General features: G+C 40.9%; 1 non-coding gene across 1 annotated transcript; it reads left to right on the top strand.

The window, feature by feature from the left end:
- The first annotated feature begins 19,882 nt into the window (after positions 1–19,882).
- On the top strand, positions 19,883–19,964 carry trnal-aag (transfer RNA leucine (anticodon AAG)). Its single transcript has one exon. It is a non-coding gene; the product is annotated as a tRNA-Leu (tRNA).
- The last annotated feature ends 2,090 nt before the right edge of the window (positions 19,965–22,054 follow it).

Raw genomic sequence — 22,054 nt, forward strand, 5'->3', positions numbered from 1 at the left:
TTCAGGGTATTAGTCATTTTACTTATACCATGTTTAAATCACATTCTGAGTGAGGTTAGAATGCAGAGCCAGGATATTTTCACCTCTAAGTCTGTCAATCGAAGGTTAATTCTGAAAAAAGCCTGACCTGAGTCTGGTGAAAGAGAGAAAATAGAATTCACATGGTTGTATTTATCTGCTTAATAATGGCTGTGAGAGTATTTTCTATTTTTGTGAGTTTATTTCCAGTAACTGTGTAGAAAACAAGAGCCAACAGTGAGAGCAGACTCTGCCACAGTTGAAGTACAGTTTTATGGAGTAAAACACAGTGAAACGGTATGTTTCTTTTGTTAAGTGCTGATACAAGTTGGTTTTCTGTCGGACAGATGTTGTTATTATTAATATTATTTTAAACACAACTCCTAGTCATGTCACTTACAGAAGTTTTCTGATGACTCGGCAGTTGTAGGGTGTATATGAGGTGGACAGGAGGAGGAGTACAGGGCTCTGGTGGGTGATTTTGTGGAGTGGTCTGGTCGGAATCACCTGCATCTCAATGTGGCCAAGACCAGAGAGATGGTGATCGACTTCAGCAAGAAGAGGACAGCTACACAGCCCCTGAGTATCCTGGGAGAGGACATCGCCACTGTGGAGGAGTACAAGTACCTGGGCGTCCACTGACAATGGACTGAACTGGAGGTCCAACACTGACGCCGTTTACAAGAAGGGGATGAGCCGCCTCTACTTCCTGAGGAAGCTCAGATCCTTCAAGGTGTGCGGCAAGATGCTGGAGATCTTCTAGCAGTCTGTTGTAGCCAGCGTCCTGTACTGGGGGGCAGTGGTCTGTTGGGGGGAGCAGCATCAGAGCCGGCGACACCAACGGACTGAACAAACTGATTAAGAAGGCCGGCTCTGTGATCGGCTGCAAACCGGACACTTTTGAAGTGGTGGTGGAAAGGAGGATCATGAACAAACTGTTGTCCATTCTGGACAATCCTGACCACCCACTTCACCCACTACTGGACAGACAGCGGAGCAGCTTCTCCAACAGGCTGGTTCAGCTCCGCTGTCACAAGGACAGATACAGGAAATCTTTACTGCCAACTGCCATAACACTGTTTAACAAGTGTACTCTGGCTGGCAGAGAGCTCTCAGCACCCTCTGCTATTTAACAAATATGTATTTCTGTTCTTTAACATGCACTGTAGTTTTTATTTTATTTAACTCGCACTTTGGTTTTAATCTTTTTAGCAATTTATCTGCTTATTTATTGTTGTATTCATGGTGGTGGTCACTTTTACTCGCTTTTGCTGCTGTAGCACCAGAATTTCCCCTCAGGGATCAATAAAGTATTTCTATCTATCTATCTATTAGTATAGGACAGGGGTGCCCACACTTTTCCGGCTTGCGAGCTACTTTTAAAATGACCAGGTCAGAATGATCTACCTACATTAAAAATGCTAAACATATATTCATTTCTATATATACTGAATTTACTTTATAAATACAATATATGTTGGCATACACTGTATAACTGCAGCTAATGTAACCCTTGGTGTTACACATTAAACTGACAGCTGTAATGCACATAGGTGACAAACAGTGATGTAACCATCAACATTGCACACAAGTGACAAGAGTAATTGGAACATTCAGTGCATTTATGGTCACTACCTTACTCTGATGACTTGCACTGAATGGAGTCAAATATCCCTTCCTATCCTATTCCCCATCCCAGAGTATCCCTTCTTTAGTAGATATAAATTGGAAGGCTAAAGCTGGAGTTTTGCAGTAGCTAGCGCGTTTGACTGTGCATGTCCCTGCCCGGGACCCGTAGCAGAGGAGAGCTCTTAGACTGGCCGCCCTGTACGTCAATCAATTTGCAAATGCGATTCATTACATATGTTCCTTCATTCATTTCCTAATTAGGGATGACAGATGATGGACTAAAATCTTTTTTTTTTTAATGTCATGCAATCTACCCGCACTGCCTTCACTGCCTTGACGTATTGGGCACCCCTGGTATAGAGTATAGTATCAGTAGGTATTACAGTTCCACTGATTGAATCCTAATGATTGAGTCACTGATGCCTGCTGAAGGATTAGAGAAGGTGAAATGATGATATGTTTACTGGCTGACAAAACTATCACAATATTTGCCTCCATTTTTGATAAACTTATATTTGTACACTGTCGTTGCATGAAGTCATGGTGCATTACACAGCCTGACTGGAGTTAGCAAACTAGACAAGAAAAAGCTTTGAAAAGCTCCAATTTCCTGATAAGAATAACTGCTCTTGTTGAAAACACTGGTTGCATATATGCATTATGTGTTTTATTCTCCTGTTATTGTTAGTTTGTTGTTAACTATCCTGTTTTTGAATGAATTCATGATTTACTCTGAGCGAACTCCAGCGTGGCCTCCTCTTCCTACCGCACAACTGAAAAGCGAGTCAGATCTTCGAGGATGGACGATGGCTCCGCAGAGACATCAACTCACCTAAAACCATCAAAGCACCATGTGTGACTGACAGCAAACTGAAAATGTAAAACTACATAATAGCAGTAGTCTAAAACTACAAATACCCTGATTCAGCTCTGTCGTGGCAGAGTGTAGCACAATGTTTCAACGAATGACGTAGAAATCACGAGTCTCCCTGCGCCCCTTGGTTTGCATGTCTGCAGACATATGTGAACGAATGATTTCTCTGAATATTTATTCTAATTATCTTAACGCTCCTCTCGTACCACCTTTCCTCCAATCTGTCAACTTCAGCTGCGACTCGTCTGCGTGAATAAATGAATATGGCGAGGGAAGAAATTGATGGAATATTATTCCGTCACTCTTGTCAGTCTCCCCATTTCTACAATTTCCGTCAAGCGAACCTGCGCAGATCCACAAAAGAAAAAGAAAAATCCTTTTATTTTCATCTTTATCTTCCGATTTACTTCTCACGTATCTCGTATAATGAGCTTATATGTGCCTCTGTGAAGAGATAATTGTCTTTTGTCATGCCTCCACGGCTGTTACTGCATGTGTAACTGTGCATGAAATAATGGCTGGGTCTCCAATAACTGACTGGCTGACTGACTGGCTTCGGTCTTGGCGCGTTGGATGTGCCGCCGCCTCTGCTGTGAGGCGAGAATTAGAGGAAAGAACTCCTGTGTTTTCCAACGAGACAATCAGTAGCTTCTCGACATAACGTTACTGCAGCCAAGCAAATGTAGACGCAGACGCTTCAGATGAGGAGACGTCTGCTTGTTGCTCTTACGCTCCTCAAGAAAGGCAAAAAAACACACAAGTATGCGTGATGTTTTATGCTGTTTAATACTCTTAAACATTGTTGAAAGGTGGTATAAAAGACGCACAAATACACATCTTGTATACAAAAAAAAAAATACACATTCCCAACGCGTCAGTAAGGGATTTTTAAAAAGCAGAATGAACACACACACACACACACACACACACACACCAGATCTGTATGGCTTTTAGGCAAGTTCCGCGAAACGACAGACGCACAAACAGACACACACACTCTGTTTCACACATTATCCGTTGCCTGAACAAGTGTTTGAAAGGCGAAAGGCGATGCATCACACATTGAGTGAACAGCAACTGGCTCGTTGCAAATGCGTCTTCAAAGAGAAGTCTCCCAGAGAAGTTCTGGAAAGACATTTTGTCCTCAAACTTGTTCTAAAAGTTATTAAGATGTCTGGATATCATGCCCCCTCCCACACACACACACACACACACACACACACACACACACACACACCTGAACACATCACATTCTCTTCAGCTCATCTCATCATTTCCATTCAGGTTCCCCTCCATTGTAATTTCCCACAAAGGCCAAGGTGTGTCATATTTGCGATGCAGCCAGTGAGCAGGAGGATTTCCGCTGAACATTGTGGGCTACGCGAGTGAAATGAAACAATTCGGCTGGTGAGAAGTTTTGCAAATAAAGTGCAAACATGAAAACTGCAATTGTGTAATTGCATTTGTGTCACGTGTAAAGCAGCGGAGGTTCTTGTGGAAGCACTGCTTAGGTTTTCTTCTGCACGAATTCTCAGTCAGCGGAGTGATTACAACACTACTGGATGACTACAAACCCGGTTTATGTCCTGTGTCTCTCCACTTCCTGCGCTGCGTCAAGTTGTGCAGGAAGTCACGAGGCACAAGTGCAAAGGCACACGCCTTTCCCTTAACCCTTAACCCCTTGTTGCCTGTTGTTGCAAATTCGCCTCAAACCTCTTCCGGTCTCGATGCAGCCGAGGTGGCCTCTGTATCCCACTAATGCCAGTTGATGTATATTCTATGTATACATTATATATACATAGATGCATACACACATACATAAATATATATATATTCTATGCATAAGTACATACATATATTTTATTATACTATTATTATATTGTACTATTCTATGCTATGCTATATTCAAATTAACAATCTCCACTTAATTTAGCATCTGCTTGAATGCAAAAACACAAATCATTTATTTTTCTATATAATTATAAATAAATTCAGGCAGTAAGGGGTTAAAGTGTTTTAGTTTCCTGATCGTAATCATATAGTTTGCCTATAACTGAAATATTTCCCCAGCTGTTAAACATTACATTACGTCAGCAGACGCTGAGATATCCTGATTTTTAGTCTCTAATGTGGGTCAAGCTCCAAGACTGCTGGATCCCTCTATTCCCATAATGCAATTAAAAAGTAGCTTTTTGTTAGAACCCTTGATCTGGGTTATTTTCTTCTTCAGAGTCAGCCATTCCTTTCCTTATGATCGATGTGGTATAGTAGAGATCACTGCACTAAAACATGAGGCTCACCTTCACTCTGATCTGTTCTGGTTCCTGTCAGATGTTAAGTGAACGCTGAATGTTGAATGCTCCAGACAGCCACGTGTCTTCAGCTGACATATCTGTCATCACGAAGGCTGGGCGTCCTCTCTTCTGTAGTTCCACTATGAGCCTTCCCACTCCTTATCATTGTTATAGTTGTTGTAATCACCATCATCATCATCATCATCCCCAGGTTCTCTGGGCTCGTTGCTTACCTGCTGCATCTTGGACTTTTTGGAATTTGAGGTTTGGTGACCATTAGAGTCGTGAGCGGTTACAGCAGCTGTAAGCGGCCACAATACACTCAGTCACCTCCACACACACACACACAATTGCAGACTGTGAGTAATCCCTTCACCTTTCTGTGCTCTGTCACAAACATTCACAGCCTTCACACACACACACACACACACGCACACACACACACACACACACACACACACACACACACACACACACACACACACACACATTCACTGCTACATACACACACATTCACAAACACTATTAGGGGTCTCTACTTGCCCTCAACTTCAGGAATGATTGATAGACCCTTCACTGCTCCTCACAGTGTGTGTAGTCATACTGATTGCCCTGCATGTGTGTGTGTGTGTGTGTGTGTGTGTGTGTTAGTATGTGTGTGTGTACCATGTGGGGTTTTTCTAATGGCTATTGCAGGAAAGAAGCTGTGCATTTTGTCACTGTCTCAATAGAAGCGATCGTGTGTGTGTGTGTTTAAGACTTATTTCGATTTAAGAAGTGCGCTTGCGTGAGAGTGAGAGTGTGTGTGTGTGTGTGTGTGTGCGTGCATGGGAACAAAATTGTGCATCTTTGGGACTCAAACAATACTTTACAGTTAAAGTTGCAATGTCACAGCATGATGAATGCTGACTGGTGCCACGCTGTGACTTCAGGGTGTGCACAAAGTCATACGCAGTGTTCATTCAGGACGGCGTTAGAGTTACAGAGGAGAAGTGTTTTCACTTTGATTGTTTGTTTCTTCCAGACTGCTGCACTGACAGTAAAAGTGACCTTTGCTAAATCAGCTTTGGTGTGAGCTACCTGAAGCATTAGCCGGTCGTTGGAGTGAGTGCTGTGCACAGGAGAGCAGGGATTAGATATAAAATGGCAATTTTTACAAGGTTGTTTCTGTGAGGTCACGGGGTCACATGTTTATGAGACATCTCACACCATCCAAAGCCGCTGCTCAGCGGCCAGGTAATAAAAGGATCACTGAAGGACAATACCTGTACCGACAATGTGACAATGTCTTATGTTTAGTTCTTGTCGTAATTTCCATGGTTTATTGTAACACTTTACTCGCAGTAATTTATCTGGGAAAACAGAAAGCCACAGAAAGGTGCGACAATTAACTGAGCGGAACTCAGGGTTGCTACCTGAGGCGTAAAGAGGGCATACAGCACCTGAAGTAAGGGAGGCCACGCGCAAACACAGTTGCCGTACAAAAGCGCTGTAGAGATCCGCGGCCAACTGTGCAGGACTTCATTCATGTCTTCAACAGTTGTTATCCAGTCTCATAGCCCTCCTCTGGTCGTGGTCCAGGCCTCGTGTCTCCATCCATCCCAACTGAACAGGAGTTAACTATCCACCTACTGACAACTTACAGAAAACATTTTTGTGGGAAAAGGTATAAACAGTAAAATGAGTGGTGGTTGAATTGCAGTCAGAATTTCTGCCGCGGAAAAAGGCCTGTTGTTCTTTTTGCAACCATATGTCTCCCTCCTGTTTCTCTTTCTTCCCTTCGTGTCCACTATCAGTCTGTTCAGCACCAGACGATCAAGCAAAAATATCAAATGAGCATTTTTAATAGCCTCTGTCTCTTTATTTCTTTCTGTGTCACCCTTTTTCTCTGGGCTTTTAGCGGATTAAAAATTTAATTCAGTCAGTTTCTCCTCTATCTCTATCCACCTCCTGTCTCTCCCTCCCTCTCTCTCTCTCTCTACCTGGGTGGTGTCTGCAGGTGTCTTCGGGGGTCTGACTGACTCACGGGTTGAATAATTCACTCAGTCCAAATGAGATCTCCCCGGCCTTAATGAAGCCATTAATGAGACTCCGTGGATTCAGACTGCTGCCTCACACCTATACAGTCACACACGGACACACATGTAAACACAAGGAGTGCTTACAAGTAAATGTTGGCATACACACACACACACACACACACACACAATAGAGCAAAAATACATAAACCGTGGCCACCAGCACACACGCTGTGAAAGCAAGGCTGTCACATGCTCAGACACAAGCATGCACTCAAATACCCATAAATCACCCATAGGAGTACAGCTTGGAGCTAAATAGGTCAACGCGAAATCACCGAGGTGACTGAGTGGTGCCGCGTTTGCGTGTGTCGTGCAGTGTGTGTTGAAGGAATAAGAAGCGAAACGAATCAAAATAGCCTCCCGAACAATCTTTTATCTTTTACATTGGGGCTTTGGAGCAACAACATCGATATCATCGCATACAATTTTGCCGTGGCTTTAATTTCTTTCTCCTGAATCGGGATTTTTGCAAGCAAAAATGTACATAACATAAATACGATGATAAATCTTTGTATATCGTCATCTTGCTGGTTTAATAGAGAGAGAAATATAAAATTCTGGCAAGCTGGCAGTATTCAAGTATGGCAAATTAGCTTCTAGCAGTTCCTGTTTGCAGTATACCCATGGATGTACTGCCAACTGCCACTGGGTTACTTTGACACTCAGGAAAAAACGTAATGAGTTCTAAGGAGCATCTTTTTGTCTGGTTTCTAAGCTGAATTATAGATCTTTATTTGTGACTGGAGATTATGATATCCTCCGAGAGGGTAAGTCACACTGAGGCTGCAAATACCATCTAGGCAAAACTACAATAACTAACCTCATACAGCATCTTAACCTCAGGTCTCTCCCTTTGCACCCCCCCCCCCCCCCCCCCCCCCTTTCCTCTTTTCCCCCCTCAACTCCTCCTTTTATTTGATCTTACGCTCTCTTTCACTCTCCCATCCCACCTTCCTTTGCTGTCCATCCATCAAAAGGGAAGACACAAATCAAAAACAACATCGACCCTATATTCTCATCCACCTTGCTCTCCATATATAACCCCCGTCACACCCCCTCAAACTTCCACATCTCACAGAATGAGAACATCCTCAATGGCCTCTATAAATACATGCATAGCACAATAAGTAAGACCAACTTCACCCCTTTTTTCGTCGCTCCACTCCACCACATGTATAACTAAGTGAATAAATAAGAATCACCTCAGAGTCTTGTTTAGGGGACTGAATCAATTTTCTGATTACATGGTTCAAGGTATGAAGAGGAGCCACTAAGCTTATTAGCCTGGCTGGCTGGAGTTTGGATGCCTCTGTTGATGTTTGTGTGTGTGTGTGTGTGTGTGTGTGTGTGTGTGTGTGTGTGTGTGTGTGTGTGTGTGTGTGTGTGTGTGTGTGTGCGTTGGTTGGTTTACACACCTGGAAGACTGCCAGTGAGCAAAAGCACTGGGAGGAAGTCCATAAACCTGGGTCTGGGTGGGTATGAGGAGTGGAGATTGAGGGAAATGTGGTGGAGAGATTGCAGAGGAGGAGGTGCAGGCTTGGAGGTATAGAATAGATTTTTACATGTGGGTCCACTGAAACTACAAAAAGTGAAAGAACTAGGTAACTTTACTGTTAGTTACCAAGTGATGGACCAGGTGAATTATAATTTATGTTAGTTAAGTGATATGGAAGTGATTAACCCTCAATGGTACGCATTATGATGCCAGTTTGGAAAAAAATCTTTGGAGTGTTTTTAATGTCTTAAAATAAACAAAATAAACATAATCTGATAAAAATTTTTTACATCTTTTATTTTTTGGAAGTTTAGGTACTCAGTTAGTTTCTAACTGAGGGACGTTCAATGTCACCGAAGTCTTGTCCTCCACTGCATCTGCTCCCCCTTTCCAGATCCTGCCAGAAGATCACCAAGGATGAATCAGTCAGCCTGATATTAGTGTGAAATCATTATCCGTCAAGATAAAGTCAGATCGTCCTACAATTCATGTTCATATTATCCACGGCCAAAGCTTGTCGCATTTTTTGTAAGATATCTCAAAGCCCTGAATAGATTGTGGAGAAAACCCACGCTAGCATGGGGAGAACATGCAAACTCCACACAGAAAGACCCCAGGTTCAAACCAGGATTTGAACCCCGGACCTTGCTGTGAGGCAACGGTGCTGACTACAGCGCCACCATGCTGCCTGAAAAATTCACTATGTTTACAGACAGACAGACAATCACTCACTCACTCTCACACTCACACCTACGGGCAATTTTAGGGTTACCAATTAACCTAATGTGCATGTCTTTGGATTGTGGGGGTAAACCGGAGCACCCGGAGAGAACCCACGTTAGCATGGGGAGAACATGCATTATTTTGTTGGTGCATAGACTCGTTCTCTTGTTTTAGCACATTATAGGTGAGTTCAAAGTCTTTGAGTTCTTGCTTAATATCTTTGAGCTCTTTTGCTTGTTGTTGCAGATCCTCACTTTTATGCCTCATGACCTCTTGTCCATCACACAACTTTTTCATAAGCTCCTGGAGTTCTTGTTCAAGGGCCATGTTGTGTTGTTTTATAGATGTGTTTTCTTGGTTCAATCCTGTGAGCTCTAACAGAGTATTTTTTAACTCCTGATTTTTTTGTTGAAGAGCCTCATTATTTTCTGTCATGGTCTCTTCTCCGTCATGCAATTGTTTCCTGACCTCCTTGAGTCCTTGTTCCAAAACCATGTTTTGTTGCTTAATAAACATATTTTCTTGGTTCAATCCTATGAGCTTTTCCAGTAAATTGTTGAGTTTCTGAGCCTGTTGTTCAAGAGCCTCATCCTTTGATGTCATGGTCACTGCTGCGTCATGCAACTGTTTCTTGACCTCCTGGAGTTCTTGTTCCAAAACCCTGTTTTATTGCTTAACAGACACAGACTTAACAGTTCTTGTTCAAGGGTTGTGTTTAAACAGATGTTTTTGACTGGCGGCGGACCCTCCACCACGGACCGATGTGGACTGATGAAATAAGGGGAAAACGAGGATAAAATCTTGTGGTTAAATGTTGAGTAATGCAGCGGTTACAGTTTAAAAACTCACACAAAACGAGGAATGACAGAACAGCTTCTGTGTTCCCGGGTCCTACAGTAGTCATTCATAATGTACGCAATCATTCTGGAGAACCATGGACACCTAGGGGAGGTCATTATATACACTTTTAAAACCAGCCATTTTGTTAAACGAAAGCTGGGTACGTAACTTTTTGAATTATTAGTTGAGAATACTTCTACAGCCTTTATTTGCTTTTGCTTTTATTTCTATCGTTTCATTGACTCATCTGGCATAATATTCACTACTGCAGAAACTCAATTTCCACACAGGAGTGTATTTATATATCAAACGTAATCTCGTACTCAGTGTCATTACTTTGGATCTTGTCCTTGACTGTTTGTTGTGAGTATCCTCCTCTCGCTTGCAGATTTTCACTCATGCATGCATTACAAAGACATCCCAACAAAACTAATGTGAACTCTCTCTTCTCTCTCTCTACCCAGCTCTATCCACTCATTTTCATTATGCAGGACAAACTCTTCAGACTATTCATTACACCAGGGTTATAGCTCTACTTTACATATGACAAGAAAACAGTAAATAACATGTAATCATAGAAACATCTGGTGCATCTATTTAATCCCCATGGGATGGGACAGGATGGGATTGGTGCTTTTTGTTTTCGGGCCATGCCAAAGTTAAGAATTGTGTCATTTTTTTCGCTTCTGTTAAGGAGACATGCAGTGTTGTAGCGCACCGTCACGTTATTTGAGGACAGATATTTTGAAAGTCAAAGTCTCCATCTTTCTTCCCATCACTTTCTACTCTGTGTCGGACTTACACAAAGACTCAAGTCTCAAAACCAAAACACAAACACGACTACAATAGTTTCATTCCATTCCATTTCAATTAAACATAAATGCAAATCAAAGCTAAATATAAACAACATAAATGACGAGTCTGGGCTTATACGGGCCTTTTCTACTCTGGTAGAGCTCTTTCCCTTTGGTGTTTTGAACGTTTTGGATATTTATGCAAATAGAATTTCACAGCTTAAGATGCAATAACACTGATGCTTTTGTCAGATTCAATTTCACCTCGATTTTCACCTTGTTCGAGTGTGCATCTTTTGATTCTGAAACCAAATCCTTTAATTTAGGTTTTGGACTTAAAATTGGGGCTGATCCTCTGACTGTGTTACTTTAAGCTTTGTAGGTGAGCCAAAGCAATCATATGAGCTGATCCCTCACCTAGAATGGTGCAGCTGCCGCAGTGCTTAAATGGCTGGGCGTTGATCCAAATGCTTAATGTGAATTATAACGCAGAAAATGAAAACCAAAGAAAATGGCACTTTTTATCAAAACCCCATAATATTGTCATGTTAGTCTGTCAGCAGGCTCATACTGACTACGCTAACATCCTGATGTTTAGCAGTTATATTTACCATGCTCCTCATCTCATTTTAGCATTTTAGCATGCTAACTTTTCCACAAAACACAGAGCACAGTTGAAACTGATGGGAATGTTAATAGTTTTTCAGGTATTTGGTAGTAACCCAAAGTATCAGACAAACTGAAATGTTGACCTGATGATGGTGCTAAATGGAAAAGGCACACTGTAAACCCAAATAAGTTACCAGAAATCCAGAAAAAAAAAGTCGGAGCGGGGGTCTGCGCGGACACCTCCTCTCGTTCGTCTTCACGCGCAGCATCCACTTCATCCTCTGAAACTGGAGTCTTCCTCAGAATCAGAACGTTCTTCCCCAGATTCAGCATCTTCTAACTCGTAGAAGAGCTGTAGTGCGCGACTTCGGCTCTTCATAAATTTAGTCTTAATAGGCCGATCGACAAAATTCAAACACAAGTTTGAAGTGTCCGCTTTCCAACAGTCTTTGAATTGAGCACCTGCGAGCTTATGTCACAGCTTTACGTTTTCAAACGTGCGACATGTGACTTTGACGCCGTGTGGCGGTCCTAGACTGCGAAGGGTTAAAACTGTCTGCTGCCCTCCATCAGACTTTCATTCATCATGTTGCAACAAAGATTTGAACAAAAAGTGACAGCCCCAACTATAAATATTTCAAATTAACTCTGTAACAGTAACTTTGAGCAAATAATTAAAGAATTTCTGTTCATGTCCAGACTCACCAATTATCTAGATAACATCAACACTACTGCAGCTCAACATGCCCGATCTCAAAATATCAACAAATGCCAAGAAACCTCACTGCAGGAAATGGCGCTTTCCCTGTTGTGGAATCCAATACATTGTTTTTTTTCTTTAATTAAAATCTTTATTTAAAACACTTTCAAATATACTTGTATTGCAGATATGTGCTCATCACAATGTCATACAGAGAAACAGGACAATGAATTCAAATAATGGAACAAAATAAAGATGTGAATAAAAAGTCCCAACACACCCACACCACATGCACGTTTAAACAATAGAAATAAGTAACATTTTACAAATAACAAATAAGTAATATTTTAAGTTGTGTTTACTCAATCCATGTAATAGTTCAAGTTAATAAAAAATTATCAGTTTAAGTAACTCAAAAAGTTACAGGAACTCAAACAATGCAAGTTTGCAGTACTTAATATATTCAATTAGTTTGAACATTTGGGTTTACAGTGCAGAGGATCAAAGTAATTCAGTTTTACTTGCTGCACCTTTTAAAAGCCAATTCAAACCAAACATAACCTGCTGCAGGCCAGGTTAAGCTACCACGGTGATCCAGCCAGGTTAAAAGAGAGCCACTGAAAACCAACACCTCAACATACCTCACTAGATGTTGGAAAAGGCGTGTAGATGGAGTTGGGCAGTCAGGTGATGGAGAAAGGGGGGTGGGGGGGGGGGCAAAGTCCGAGGACATCTGATTGACAGCTTGAGGATGGCAGGTCTCGGGAGATGGAGGAAAGTACATGGCTTTGGATGAGAGAGCGGGGACTGGAGACAGGGAGGGAGATGGATGCCGAGGGCTGGGGGTGACAGAGTGTGGCTGAATGAATTGACTGAGGAGCAGATCCTGACACAACAGGTTTATGTGGACCCCCGAGCCAAAAAAAGAGTAAGTCTCCCATCCATCAAGACCAGGTTCAAACAATTTACAGAGCCAATTTCAAAATGGAGAATGATAAGGGACACAGCTAGTTGTGTGGATAATGTGATAATATTAAGGATGTGCATGATATTAATGATCAGCATTTTATTGCTAATATGATTACGTTCACCTGATTGATTCAGCTGTAACACGTTAATCTGTTCTTCCACTCGCTGTAGTAATCGAGGGTATTCTGGTACAGCGGCTTTCTCTCCAACAGATTTCTGCCTCTTCGGATGCCAACCATCCTATTGTTGTAAAGAGTTTCCATAACCGAAGCAGCCAAGTCGATGGCATAAGCTTCTCAAGCCTTTCTCCCTTCTGACACACACACAGAAGAGTACAGTAGAAAACCCATGAATCCACACACACACACACACACACACACACCAAGCATGTGTTTAAGCATACTGATCTGTGTCCTCCTGTCTTCGACCAAGGTGAGCACTAAGATGACGTGAATCTACCACTGGTCACATTATCAGTCTTTCTGACACTCTGAGCCTCCGCTGTCAGACTAAAACCTCCTCTGCTCAATACAGTTTGGTTTGAATGACATCTTTTTTCGTTGCATCTTATTTATAATGCTTACAAATGTTCTATGAAATTAGTTGAAATTTAACCCTTCGGAGTCTAGGACCGCCACACGGCGTCAAAGTCACATGTCGCACGTTTGAAAACGTAAAGCTGTGACACAAGCACGCAGGTGCTCAATTCAAAGACTGTTGGAAAGCGGATACTTCAAACTTTTTACAACTGTTTGAATTTTGTCGATCGGCCTATTAAGACTAAATTTATGAAGAGCCGAAGTCGCGCACTACAGCTCTTCTACGAGTTAGAAGATGCTGAATCTGGGGAAGAACGTTCTGATTCTGAGGAAGACTCCTTTCAGAGGATGAAGTGGATGCTGCGCGTGAAGAGGAACGAGAGGAGGTGTCCGCGCAGACCCCCGCTCCTCCAAAGATCCAACTAGTTCCTACTCGGATTTTGTGTTTCTTTTGCACTTTTACATACAGTGTGTCCATATATTATGTCAAAATAAATAAATACTTGTAGAATCACATAGGTGAGGTTGTGCTGAAAAGAAAGGCACAAAGAAAGGCAAGCTAAGCAGTTTTAATGGGAAACACAAAGGTAAAATGAAAAGTAGTAACAAAAAAGCCGTTTTACCCCAGACTCTGAAGGGTTAAATTCAGGTATATTCCAATAAAATCATCTTTATGTCTCTGTAAAAAAAACAAAAAAAAAAAAAACAGGTTGTTTGATTTAAACATGACCAGAAAGTTGAACCCTACCTTTTTTCCACAAATATGATGAACCATAATTGGTTAATCCAAGATGCTACTTGTGTTTATTCCAACATGCTACTAAATCAACCACTTCAGGTTAACTTTTTACACCACGCTATAGTCTATAGTCACTTTTTAAAAGTTGCCTAAGTAATTGTATTTGATGTGTTTCTGGTAATCTAACAAATATCTTTCCCTATATCTTTTCACTTCTAAATGCTACACCATGTTCACAAGCTAGTTGCTAACTGCTGAGCAGGAAGTATAAAACTCATTGGTCAGAGCTTTCTGCTGAAATCAGCTGCTTATTTATTTGTCATTTTCACCCAAGAAACTTCCCAACAAATTTTCTATTCTGGCATATGTGGCTGTTTTAGGTCAGTGTGTTTAAAGGGTGGATTTGAAATGCACTTTCAAAAAGAAGACCACCAAGCTAAAATGTAAATATATTTCAGTTTTAGTTTGGCTAAAGACTTTGGCTAAGACAGTGAAATGATCCTTTAGAGCTTAATCATTTGTCTGAAAAGACAAACCGGGTTCAGATGTGAGTGCTAAAAGTTATAAAAATAAGTTACCAGGGGGAGCAAGCTATGGCCTGAGAGGCCAAATATAGATCAAACATACACAAGGACATTTGAAAAGTAAAGAAGAAACCAACCTTCAAATCTCTGAGTTTTACTCAAGTTAGTGTTTATTGAACAGTTGACGTTTTTTGAAAAATCTTTTTTTTTATTTTGGTCTGCACCATCACTGAGGACACTCACTCTAGCTCACAGATTTTCTCCGTTTAAATTACCATATTAATCATATCGGTCCCGTCTAAACACCGGTGCAATTATCTGTCGCTGCAGCAAGATGACCTGATTTGGAATAGATTAAAAATAAACCTGAGTATGTGAGTAAGATAAAAATGTTTGTTTTGCTTGTCACTGTAGCAGCGTCTCTTTCTCGCTTCTGAATTAATGTCACTTTCATATCACACACTACATCAGGATCGCTGCTCATTTCGTGAAAGATACTAGAGCGGCCAACTTTGTAGTGACATTTAGTCACCAACATATTTACTCAGGTAAATGAATTGGTATAATATGTACACTCTGAGAGATGTAGAAACTCTGCCTCTTCAGTCTTCCCTTCGATTTGCATACACACCGCTTCATAAACCATCATTAGATTGTTCTCAGACCAGCATTACCACTGCGTCACAGAACACAGACACCTCATTCATTTCAATGAGATCCATGGCTAACCAATGACTACCAGACGCAGTTTCTCCAAAACTTCTTCAGTATGAAGTGTACAGTTTTACCTGGCCCCAGATTTACTGTGTGGTAATTTGATTAAACACACATTCAAAAAAGTCTTGGAACCTGCTCAGTTGTGTGTGGCGCTTTGGTTAATAAAGACTTTCTATACCAACACAGTTAAGTATGATCTGTTTTTGTATTCATTTCATGCAGCTGTCCCTTCCTTTGGTTGCCGATCACTCAAACGAGCTGATCGCACGGCTTTTTTGGGCGCTCGATCTGATCGGTCAGTTACATTATTCTGTGATTTCTGTATAGCGGACCAGCGCCATGTATAACAGACTGTCTGCGACGCAGTTCCGATTAATTTAAATCATTTTCAAATAAATAAAAAAACATTTAAAAATGTATATTGTATATTTAATGATTGATTTCTTTAGTACAGAGCTATGTAATAAGCTGGATAATGTGCAGCAAGTTGATCATTATTGCATAACGAACCCCTTCAGGTTGATTCAAGACAGCTACAGACCTGTGGATTATCCTACCTCCCAAGTCAATCACGTGCCTCAAAATACTGACTCAAAACAAATGTATTGATTTTAAAATGGTTTTATTGCTTCTGCTATCAGAACTCCGTCCATTGCAACAGTCTGTTATACAGAAATACCAGACCATTGAATGCCAACCAATCACCATCAAGTATTCAACAAAAGCCACGTAATAAATAAGAGATAATGTACGGTGATGGCTGGTGATCATTATTGCAAAACGAATCCTGACACTGTGCTGCAGGACTTGACTCATCAATCAGTCTTGAATCACCCTGAAGGGTGATCGAGGACGACTGTGTCAGGTTCGTTTTGCAGCAATGACTGCCATATTACCAAAACTTTTGATATCTATACACCCTCTCTGTCATCATGAAACAAGATGTGTGTAAAAGCTGAGAGGTTGGAGAAGCACGCTGTGATCACAGGATTCATCAGCTCTGGATTCAAAGCAAGGTCTGATGCTGGATGGCTGACAGTTTCCTCAATGAAAGTTTCCTCGCTGTTTGTTATGGGGGAGAAAAAAAAGGCAACCTTCTGCAAAGTTCCACAGGTCTGTGGCTGTTGCTTGGAAACTAGTGGAAATGTCCAAAACTTTTGAGTAAGCAGGAGATCACATAAATTGTGCTTGAGTATGTGCTAAGAATTAATTGCCTGTGCAGGACAAAAGTAAGGTATTTTTGAATTTCGATTTTGATTTAAAATAAACTGTGCGATATATATATAGCACAATCTCAATACTTTTACTAATTATTCTGGTTTATTGACTTTTATACTCTGATTTTAGAGATATCAAGGATTTGAAGATACTCCAATAAAGCTAGCTAAAAAGACAATAGTGATAAATCAAGTTTCCCCTTTATATTGTAGTTTGTAATGTGTGTAGTATTTATTAATATTAATATTCATTAACAAGGAGACATATAGCCTACAGCGTGTGTCTCAGAAGCCGTGGCGGATAACAGGCAGAAGTAAACCCAACACCGGCAACACGGCGAATCGCATGGATTACGGCCGGTTCCAAATTAGGTTCGGGAAACGGCACGGAGCCCTGCCGGTGTGAAAGCGCTATTAGTGACTACGTCCACTTCTTTTATACAGTCTATGTCCATGTTAAGAGCTGCGTGACAGTTAGAGCTGGTTATTAGGTGTGAATACATAGAAATAGAAACAAATAAGCTCTACATAAGAATTTTGTGCGGAGCCACCCATTTCAGGTTAGTAATGCAAAAATCTAAATTTAATGGACACTTACAATGTAACTAGGCCAAGCTTAACCTTAGGAATAGCGGTACTGGCTATATTGCAAAGCCATACATACTGGTCGGCCTGGATTGCTCCCGGATTCACTGAATGGTCTGTAGGGAGTTACAGACCATTTTAGAGCAGGAAACAATCAGGGAAAAACAAACACCATTGAATCAATCTCTAAAAGCCCAAATTGAAAATTCACAAAGCCCTCAACACTGAATACATCATACAGCAGTTACATCTTCCAAAATTGCAGCATCTTACAGTTATTGGCTAGCTTACCATCTCTTTCAGTGTCTTATTTAATGGTGCACTGGCAGGCCCTTTAAGTCATATTGAAAATGAGTAGATTAGCTCAGTGGCAATCTTATTAAAACCTCTTCATCCTAATTCAGTAATGTGCTTCGGGCTTGTGAGCAGTCCATTGAGTTAAACTGTGCTGTCAGTCATCGCTCTCATGTGAAAGCATGACTGACACACACACACGCATACACTTATAACTGTCATCTGTCATCAAAAACCATGACTGTTACACTAATCTCCTACCACACACACACACACACACACACGCACTCACAGATTGAGACTGGAAACACTGAAAACACACAACCGTGCTGATTTTATGATTTTATTTTTTGTGTTCTACTGACTAGAAAAAGTACAATTTAACTCAAGGACATTGTGGAAAAGCACCAACACTGCCAAAGTGTCCACTATCGAAAACATAAAGCCCTAGTTACAAGGCTGTAGTTGACCCTGCCCCCCCCCCCCCCCCCCCCCCCCCCCCCCCCCGTCTGAGCAACACATATTCATATTACACTAAGTAAATGCAGGCTTAGATCCTCATCTTGCAAAAGGAAAATTTATATATAGAAAAACAGGAAAACAATTAAGTAGCAATGACTCCTAAAGACGGCTTTGATTTTAAAATAAATGTAACCTTAAACATTTGCAGAAACATTGGGTAGATGGTTTATTACAATGTTTTGTAACCACATTGGTCAGACCCCATTCACATCGATTGGTTTTTAAAAAAAGATCCATGATCTACCGCGATCTTTCCCTAAACCTAACCAACTTGCTTTTTGCGCCTGAACATAACAAAAAGTTAACCGTAGCTGTGTCAGGTCGTAACATTTTGGAAGGCGCTGACAAATGCTGTCATTCGGCCACTAAAGGCTAAACTCATTGGCCCTCACAGTTTATATGGTTGTTGGATAAAGCAACCCAGAAAATCATGGCATAACTTTAGTGATTTTATTGTACTTTAAATTGATGTATACTCATTAAAATATTGTTTTCACGTGTATGCGTGAACAGAAAGAAGTGTGTAAACTGTATGAAACACACGATTTGGAGGGCATCTTTACATCAGCACGAAAAACCATGAAAGAATGGTGACTATATACTCAGTGTTTGGGTCTGTGTGTGTGTGTGTGTGTGTGTGTGTGTGTGTGTGTGTGTGTTTGTGACTCAAAGCCCAATCTTCAGTTCAGCCCCACCAACCATCCAATTTCTCTTGGGTGTTTAGACACACACACACACACACACACACACACACACACACACACACACACAGCAAAAGATAGGTGAAGGAAAAGAGTTATCCATCTCTTGAGGCTTCCTTCCATTTATCCATGGATAAGGTGCAGGGGGGGTTCTTGGGTGTATAGAATATATCAGTAGCTGAATCACAGCAGTAGCCTGAATGGTTAAAAGAGTTTTCGGTACATTGGCCCACTGACTGAATTAGTCTCTACATGATGAAAACACAGACACCTATTCCACTTCCAGTGCCGTGGACATTCAGAAGCTAATGGACACTCAGAAGCTTGTGACGGACTAAGAAAATGGATATGACAACCATTCATGCTAAAATATTCCACCAGCAAAGTCAAATTCACACATTTTCTGTTCGGACTAAAACACAGGTAAGGGAGAGGAAAGGAGTAGCTCACTATTTATGTTTTTTTCTTTTTTTTTAATGAAGCATAATTTAATTTTATTAGATTTTCTGTGAGCAAAATGAAATTGAGACCCAGCTTTTCCCATATTGTCCTACTGCATAATAACATTTTTAATAACAATTTTTATTTGGCTGTGCCACTTGGCTTCTACTCTCTGCCTGTGGTTTTCTTGGCTTTCTCAAAAACTGTAGTTTAAATGGGGAGAACAGACGTGATTGTGAGAAGAGATATGAGGTCCAGTCTCTCAGTAAACCTATCATTGCCATGGTTTTTGCAAGAACAAAAGGTGATTACATTGTTTCACTGATTACAGTTGTTTGGTGGTTGATGCTGTAAAGTGTTGGACCAAATATAGAGCAGTAACTTGCTTCGGTGATCATGTATGTTTGAGGTTTCTGTCAAAGCAGAGAGTTTTAAACTGCCGTTAGCGTCGACTCTAGATGGCAACAATGATTTAAGTAGACATTGCTACGGACAGTTACTGTGTAGAATCCCGTTGTTTTATAGCTTTTCGCTTAGTGCAAACATTCGTCAAAGCAAACCACAGTTTAAAAGCAGGGGTAGTGTGGCCGAGTGGTCTAAGGCGCTGGATTAAGGCTCCAGTCTCTGTGGAGGCGTGGGTTCAAATCCCACCACTGCCATTGTTATCTTCAGGTATGGAATAACCAGCCACTACCCGTGGATTATGACAGGAGGCTGGGGAAATTATGAATTCCTGATTGACACTGTGGTTTACTATTTACAATCTGTCTAAGTGATTTGGCGTATACGACCCAGGGGCCCTACAGAATAGTAACTAAAGGCAGAGGAATGCTGGGCCCATGACCCTGAAATTTTGATGGTCAATAATTCTGTTACCTCCAAAACCACAATAAATAATGCATGTATATTTAAACCAAAATCTTGAAATTAATTAGCTTTTACCTAAATTATGACCAAAAACTAGGTAAAAACTCTGTCTATGTTATACCGTCTATGAATACCGTCTATGTTTTTACAGCAGTACTGTTCTGGTTTAGTCTCACTACTTTCAAAGAATCTTTGGCCACAGAAGGCAGCTGTTTTCAATAGAACCGCTTTAATAAACCACCAAAAATAAAGATATTTGGAGGTCCTTATTTCTCAAAAAGATTATGCATGACCGCAGGCATCGCAGCAACATTGTTGTTGTTTTTTTACGCTGCAATATATATTGTATCAGCATTTACTTAAAATCTAATTTTGCTGAAGGATTAAAGCAAAACTAATCACCGTAGTGCTCTAACAAAGCTACAGTCACTGCTTTACCTCTTAAATTCCTCTATTCTGTTTAGAAACAGCCTTCGTTTCCCTACCTGCCATCTGTGTCTCCCTTTCATTCGATCTTAATGCAAGAAGGGCCTGAATAGCTCTTAGCCCATCATAGGCACATTCTGATTTGAGCTTCAGTCAAGTGATCAGAGGGTTAGCGTGTTTGTATCGCCCCCGATTCACTCTGCAACAGCGCTCTCGTGTTAGAGTGGACTGAGAAATGAGTTCATAGAAAAAGGACATCAAGAGGCCAGAAGTGCAACACACATTAACGGAGAGAGACAAAGTACCTTTCTCAAACTTGATGTGATAAACGATTGCACGGACGGTCGGTTCGGTGCAGTGGATTGGAGCCTGTGGAGGGAGAAGGCAGTGTCCACTGAGTTTAACAACAAAAGGCAGTCAGGAGTAAGTAAAAAAGGTTTAGAGTTTACAGAGGAGACAAGAGAAGGTCCTGAGCTAACTCAGGTTTTAGGTAAACACAATAGAATAAAATTACTTAATCTTCCATTATTTTAGCGAGGACGTCATTGTTCCTTTAACCAGGAAACAAGAGATGAGGGTTTCGATTAGAGAGGCGCTCATCCATCGACAGCCAGCTTCACTGTTGTACTTTATAAAGCACTTCTCACAAAGGCCAGTTCCTCGGGGTGGGTATTATCCTGATTTCATAAGATTGGATTCTAATCAAGGCTGCCAAGATGGGTATTACATTGAGAGCGTTCCAAAAGATCACAGAGGCACTCATATCTGCTGTGAGTACAGGGAGTGTTTGGTTTTGTTTATTTCTCCTAATTTTTTTTTTTCTTTTTTATAAAATTGCTATAAAAGATGGAAGTAAAAAATGTGAGGAAATCCGTTAAGGAGGGGCGTCTCTATTAGAGCCTCTTTCGTGAGGCCTTTATAGAGAAAGTCCAAGGGATAATAGGGTGACTGAAGTGGATAAAACAATAGAAGAGAGTCACTTGTCACTAATGGCTTTATTGACTCAGTCTCCAGGTACACAAAATGCATTTGATCCTTTCCGAAAGAGTTTTGGCATGTTGACTGAAAACTGGAGACAAAAGCTTGAGAAAAGAAGAGAGAAGGCCACGAGAAAAAGGATCCAGTTGTTGCAGAAACATCTAATTGGATCTTACAATAAAATGAAAAAAAAAAAAAAAGTTCACTTTAGCAGCAAAGGTTTTTTGTTGAACAAAGGTTTATTTAATCCAGAAGGATTATGGGAACATTCTGTGATGAACTTGCTGACTAATATCTTTGCACGAGTTACCATAGGTACTGCAATGCACTTATTAATGTGAAAAATGCAAAGGCATGCTTCAAGTACTTCACCGCCTAAACATTCTTAAAGGTAAAAAAAAAAAAAAAACAGTAGATGCTATTATTCACTCTACAAGTTTACTCAGCATGCAGGGGGTTTATAACTGCAATGTCTGAA

This window comes from Pempheris klunzingeri, chromosome 9 (assembly GCF_042242105.1).
Source record: "Pempheris klunzingeri isolate RE-2024b chromosome 9, fPemKlu1.hap1, whole genome shotgun sequence".
NCBI classification, from domain to species: domain Eukaryota; kingdom Metazoa; phylum Chordata; class Actinopteri; order Acropomatiformes; family Pempheridae; genus Pempheris; species Pempheris klunzingeri.